Source organism: Arachis ipaensis, chromosome B8 (genome assembly GCF_059453495.1).
Source record: "Arachis ipaensis isolate K30076 ecotype BB chromosome B8, ASM5945349v1, whole genome shotgun sequence".
In the NCBI taxonomy this organism is placed as follows: domain Eukaryota; kingdom Viridiplantae; phylum Streptophyta; class Magnoliopsida; order Fabales; family Fabaceae; genus Arachis; species Arachis ipaensis.
Genome location: NC_142443.1, coordinates 18,459,414 through 18,466,343, shown reverse-complemented (window position 1 = coordinate 18,466,343; position 6,930 = coordinate 18,459,414). Strand labels below are relative to the sequence as shown.

The 6,930-nt window shown below is 35.2% G+C and overlaps 1 pseudogene; it reads left to right on the top strand.

The window, feature by feature from the left end:
• The first annotated feature begins 4,157 nt into the window (after positions 1–4,157).
• LOC148547350 (uncharacterized) lies at positions 4,158–5,842 on the top strand (annotated as a pseudogene).
• The last annotated feature ends 1,088 nt before the right edge of the window (positions 5,843–6,930 follow it).

The following is a 6,930-nucleotide window of genomic DNA, read 5'->3' as shown; positions in this document are numbered from 1 at the left end:
TCTAACTAATTTTTTAGTTTGTTTTTTTAATTTGATGCTGAACTTATTTTTTAAAATAAATATCAAATATTTTAAAATAATCTTATTTTTATATTTTATAAACCAAATATTATTTTTGAAACATCTTTTTTGGGACAAATTAAACCTCCAATGTTAAGCACAATAAACAATCGCCTCATTATCATCCTCGTACAATCCAGAAAGAAAACTACTTCACTATCCATTGGATTTATCCCATGATCCTACATCATCATTCCTAATATGTCTATAGCTTGGCAGTCAGCCACAAGAATTAAAGAAAGTTGATTGGTAGATTATTTGGTAATAAAATATACAATCATATTCATTTCAGCCTAATTATTTAAAATAAAAATTAAAAATAATTTATAAAAAAAAAAAAAAAAAACAAATCCAGCTATATATGGATCACCTTTTTTGGAATCACCAAAAAAGTGATCCACAACGTCTCTTTTTAATTAATAAAATTAGACAAACAAATAATTTTTTAACCATATATAATTAAATTTTATATGTTGTACATATTTTTTGTTATTATCCTTGTCATTTTTTTTAATGTCATTTTTTTTTCTTCTTCTCTTCTTTTTTTCTTTCATTTTCTTCGTCTTCTCTTTTAAATAATTTTATTAGCATAAAATTTTTAAACCACCATATATATGACCAGAATATTAAAACTCCACCAACAAAAACACATCATTCATAAATTTTGATACATAACAAAAAATTTAGTATACAACATAAAAATTTTTAAAAAAATATATATGCAAAATATTAATACTTAACCAATAAAATATATACAACACAAAAAATTTTGTTGCAATATACGCACAAATTTTAATACACAATATATAAATTTTAGTGCACAGTATAAAATTTTTGAAAGATAATATATTTAAAATATTAACTCACCCAATCAACAAAATATATTCGTATAAAAATTTATGTGCTATATATAAAAAATTTTATATTACGTGAAAAGTTTTGTACTATATCAATAAATTATTATATACAAAAATTTATGTGCCAAAAAAATGTTTAAAAAAAACCGTATGACATATCTGCGTATTTTTTTTTGAGACTTTCTCCAATTTAATTAAATTTAATTCACTACTAGAAAATTTGTTATTACAGACAGATATTTTCGACAGATTTTATCCCACAGAAATACAGACGGAATTTCAGAGGAATTTTTTTGTTGGAAAACAAAAAAATGAATTAGCATAAATTACAGACGGAAAACAGAATTCGTCGATAATTCTATCGGTAAAATTAATTTTTTCCCGTAGAAAATGGTTACAGATGGAAAATCTGTCTGTAATTAAATAGATAAAATGCTACGTTTTATTAAATTATTATAGACGGAATTTAAAATTTTCCGTCGGAAATATTGAGTTAACCCTAATTTTATCACCACCCTATCGAGCTCCATTCACACTCCATTCACACTCCTGACCTAAACCTTCTTTGAACGTTGCCAGCAGCCCTCATCCCTCTTCAAAGTTGTCGTCGAACTCTTCTCCTCCGATAGAAGGTGCTGTCGCCGCCGGCGGGAACAGACCGTGAGTACCTTCGTCATCTGGGGAAGCTCTACTCGGCCCTCTTCGCATCGTTCCTCCTCTCCTTGCCGTCGCACGAAGTTCTGAGTTGAGCTCGTGGCGTCGCCGTCGCGAAGGGTTCCTCCCTCCTCGCCGTGCGTCGTTTCTGATTCTATGCTCCTCGCCGTTTTTGGCTGTTGCCCCTTCTCTTCTCCGAGCTCACTTTATCAATCTTACTCTCACAACTTTTGCAAACCCTAGGAACAACATTATCAATCTTACTCTCACAACATTTGCAACCATCTATTCAGTTTAGTTGAGGTGAGATTCATTCATCGTGGCTTCCACTTTTATCTTGAGATCGCTGATTTTCTCTGAGTTTCTGCTTCTTGTCATTAGTTATTTGATGCTAAATATTGGCTTCCTCTTCAACTTCTCACTTGCAGAATTATAGAAGGGTCAATCAGTTGTCGGTAAAAGAATGGATTCACAGCTTTAATTTTTGTCAAACACTAAACAAAGCAATGATTTTTTTGGAAGAACTTAGAAAATTGTAATAGTACTGGGATAAGATTTATTTATTCATTTTTTTTTTGAAATAAATAGTTTTTGGATTTAGATTTTGAAAGGGTAAACGTAGGAGGAGGTGAGCATTTACAAGCATTGCTGGTTGGTGAAATAGGACCTACAGTTCAAGATCCTTCTCTCATCAAGGTACATTTTATGCTTCTTTGGATGTAGAAGAATTTGGAGTTTATCTTTGAAGTTCTATCTAGAATGTACACAGTTTTAACTTGTAATTTCGAGAAGCGTTGTCTTTTCTGCTGGGATTCTTGTTTAGAGAAAGTCTTCACTTGTTCATGTGTGATTTATTTTGTTGCACTTGCTGAAGTCTTACAGGCTTCTTGCTCTGGCTGGCATAACTGAAGTTGGACTAATGCCTGTGAGCCTCCTCCTCCTACTTGAATACCATATGGAATTAGAAGAAATCTATTTCTGCTTGTTGCTTCCATCTCGCTTATGCCATACACCTGCTACATCACACTTTCATTCTTAAGTCTATTTCTGTGTGTTTTGTTCTGATTTTCTAAAATCTTTGTTTGCTAGTTCCCCTGAAAATGATTCTGAATAGAAAATAAAAAGTTTCTAAGCATACACAAAAATAGCCAATAATTGAAATTTTCAGATGAAGAATTGATTTTTGGTTGCACAAACTTAAAGCCAAACATGTTTGGTGAATGGGGATACCCTATATAGAGTAACCAAGCTAGACTACCTTTCTGCATAATTGTGTGTTTTCCTCCTGTGTCAGGTTTACTTTCTTAAAAAGTTCCAAATTTTTCTGATGGATAATGTTGCCTTGCATTTACAAAATAGTTAAAAAGGTAAGTTAGGGTTATATCTTATAAATTTTTTAGAGAAAGATTATTGACCGTTGCTGCGCCACACAACCTTTTGGTTTAGCTCTTTGATTTTTTCTGTTAGAATTTGTTCCTGCAGAATTTGATTTAGTTAGTTGCTTTCTGGTGCTTAAGTTTTTTTTAATGGGAATAATCAAGTAATTTATCTTTGTTCCTTCTTAGTGAGAATTCCAGAAGCAGTTGTTGACCTTTTTCATTCGAACACTTTAGAGACTCATTTCTAGTTGGTTCTCTAGATCTTGTAGGTTTCTCACACTCATATTGTCCCATCAATTGCCTGTGTCATCATATTTTAGTAGCTTAATTATGTTCTGTTAGGATGCTTGAATAATTTAATTATATATGTTATACGAGAAACTTAGGAAAGTAAATAAATGAAGGTCTGCAAGCTTGCATGGGATGTTATACATTTAGTGAATTAATTAATTTATCAATATTATTGTTCGCATCTCGTATTGGTTAACACAAGATGTGAGACTTAAAGAAGATCAAAACGTAGCCTTAAGTTAGTTAGAAGCTTGCTGACTTGGTAGCTTTCTGTTTTTCTGTTATTACAATTAGTAGTTGGGAATTAGCACACCTAGCCTAGTCTATATATTAGATTCATTTATCATTCTATTCCTTTGAGATTCACCATTCTGCAATCTATACGGTGAACATCACATTCTCTTCTTGCTTCTTCTAAATTCTTGACTTGCTGGACACGATTTCACACAAGAATGATAATCTTACCTATAATCTTTAGTTTTCTTTTTTATATATAGTTAGTAAAAGATATTTTAGTCAAATATATATTACTTTAATCTTAAAATATTATTTTATAAATATTCATAATTTTATGTGTTGATTTTATAAAAATAATACACTAACACACACACACACACTCTCTCTCATTGCACAGTAGTTGATTATTAGAAGACTAATTTGTGTGTTCGCTCAGAGATTTTTGGTCCAATCCTTTCAATTTTTTGCTTGGAATTAAGGTTAGTGCAATTCTTGTGTTGTAAATTTCATTGATTTCTAGGGTATTGTATGATAAATGAAATATTATTTGTGTTGTGTTGTTGCTTGTATTGCATTGAAAATATTGATATGGTTAAATATTGATAGGATGTTGTATGATAGATGAAATGTTACTTGTGTTGGATATTTATAGGTACTAAAAATATCGAATTCGTAAGAAATGTCTTGGCACCATCGAGTGTGGATGTATGATAGGTTGAATCCAACAAGAGGGGTATTAAACCTGAGTTTTATGACAAGGTTGAGGAGTTTATAGAAACAATTAGTAAGTTAGATATTGTGAAGACAGAAGAAAAGTGTAGATGCCCATGCGTTAAGTGTAGATGCACAAACTATAAAGAGCTGAACATTATTAAGATGCATTTGTGGGAAAAGGGGTTTATGCCAAATTATTGGATTTGGACAGAACATGGAGAGATTGACGACATTGGGATTAATCAGACGGGATTCAATAATTGTGGGGAAGGTGGTTCAGGAAGTAGTGCAAATGTAGAAGAATGTGATATGTATGACATTAATTGGGAAGACAACTCCAGAAGGTATCATGAAATGGTTTTCTATTCTGCTGGTCTAGAGGATCCTCATGTAGAGGCTAAAAATTTTTTTGATCTTCTTGAGGCAGCTCAAAAGCTTTTGTGGGAAGGTTGTGTGCACTCTCAACTATCGATAGCTGTTAGAATGCTATGCATTAAGGCCGAGGGAAACCAATCACAGGAGTCATTTAAGCAGTGGCCCACCTTAATTAGGGAAATTGCTCCTGAGGGTAGTGCCATACCTAGGGATTACTATGAGGCTAAGAAGTTAGAGCAAAATCTTGGATTGAAGGCAATCAAAATAGATTGTTGCTTAAACAATTGCATGTTGTATCGAAAAGACGATGCTGCTCTAACTAGTTGCAAGTTTTGTGAAGCACCTAGATTCAAGCCTATTTCCGATGGTGGTTGTAAGTCCAAGAGAGTTCCTGTCAGACGGATGCACTACTTACCCTTAATCCCTAGACTTTGAAGGCTTTATGCGTCAATGAGTTCAGCTCCGCACATGACGTCGCATATAAAAAACCAACGTGATGATGGCGTGATGACCCATCCGTCACATGGGGAGCATGGAAAAGCTTTGACCGTATCCATTCTGATTTTGCTTTGGAGCCTAGAAACATTAGGTTAGGTCTTTGTTCTGATGGATTTACCCTAAATATCCAATTTAGCAAGCCTTATTCTTGTTGGCCCGTAATTGTAATTCCATACAATCTACCTCCTGGAATGTGTATGAAAGATCCTTATTTGTTCTTGACTTGCTTAATACATGGTCCTAATAACCCTAAAGCCAACATTGATGTATTCTTGGGACCCTTGATTGACGAATTAAATGAATTGTGGAATCCTGTTGTTTTGACGTATGATATTGTAGAAAAGAAGAATTTCATCTTAAAGGCGGCATTGATGTGGACTATCAATGATTTCTCAGCTTATGGGATGTTGTCTGGGTGGATGACACAAGGAAGATTGTCATGTCCTATTTGCATGGAGGATACCAAGTCTTTTACACTATCACATGGAGGCAAGGCATCATGGTTTGATTGTCATCGGAGGTTTTTGCCGATAAACCACCCTTATAGGCGTAATAAGAATGACTTCAGGAAGAATAAAATAGAAAGTGAAGAGGCTCTTACCAGATTAAGTGGTTTGGAGATTTGGCAAAGGGTTAAAGGACTTGGGAAGATATCAGATAATGAAAAGTGGATCAAATCGCGAGAGTATGGTTTTACTCACAATTGGACTAAGCAAAGTGTGTTTTGGGAGTTACCTTATTGGAAGGATAACCTGGTTCGTCACTGTTTTGATGTAATACACATAGAGAAGAATGTGCCTTATAACATAATGAATACTGTTATGGACACTGATAGAACTAAAGACAATAAAAAGGCTAGGTTAGACCTGGCTAAACTGTGCAAGCATCCAGATTTACATTTGCGGCACGTCGGTGATAATTGTTGGTCCAAACCTAAGGCAGCTTATACTTTAACTTCTGAACAGCAACAAGACGTATATAGGTGGGTGCAACAACTTAGATTTCCGGATGGTTATTCATCTAACCTTGCTAGATGTATAAGTCTTTTCCAGGGGAGGTTTATTGGTATGAAGAGCCATGATTGTCACATTTTTATGCAGTGCTTGCTTCCAACTGCATTCAGAGAACTACCTACAAATATATGGAAGCCTCTAACCGAGCTAAGCCAATTTTTCAAAGCTTTGTGCTCAACCACCCTCAAGGTTCATGATTTAGAGGTTATGGAGCAGAATATTTCCATTATCCTTTGCTAGTTAGAAAGGATATTTCTCCCAGGATTCTTTAATGTGATGGAGCATTTGCTAATTCATCTAGCATATGATGGTACTAATAGAATACGATGGTAGGCCCAAGAAAGCATCAAGCTGACGCATCCTCCCAAGTTGCGCTAACCATGCTCCGTGGCCCGGCACATCTGGCGGTATAGCCATGCCAGCACAGCCGAATCCCACAACAACTGGCCACACGCATCAAGGTCCTCCAGTAGGGGAAGCCACCTGATATGCACCCGAGAGTCAGATGCATTGGGGAAGAGGATACCACCTATCAACTACATGATGTATCCTCTTGTATAACTCATCAGGCGCTCCTTTGTGGCATCCTGCTCTAGCTCTCCACAAACCATGTTGTGGAACCAAGTGAGCTTGACAGTCCATTTCGTTTGAGACTATCTGTCCTCTAGGCCGGGAACAACACCTAGTATCTGCTCGCATAACTCCTCAATGGACCGTCCTTGGTGGTGCTGCTCCCACCCACCTATGCATCCACTCATAGGATCACCGTCAATCCTAAGTCCCAACTGATAGGCCACGTCCTGTAGGGTGATAGTCATCTCCCCACACGGTAAATGAAATGTATGGGACTCA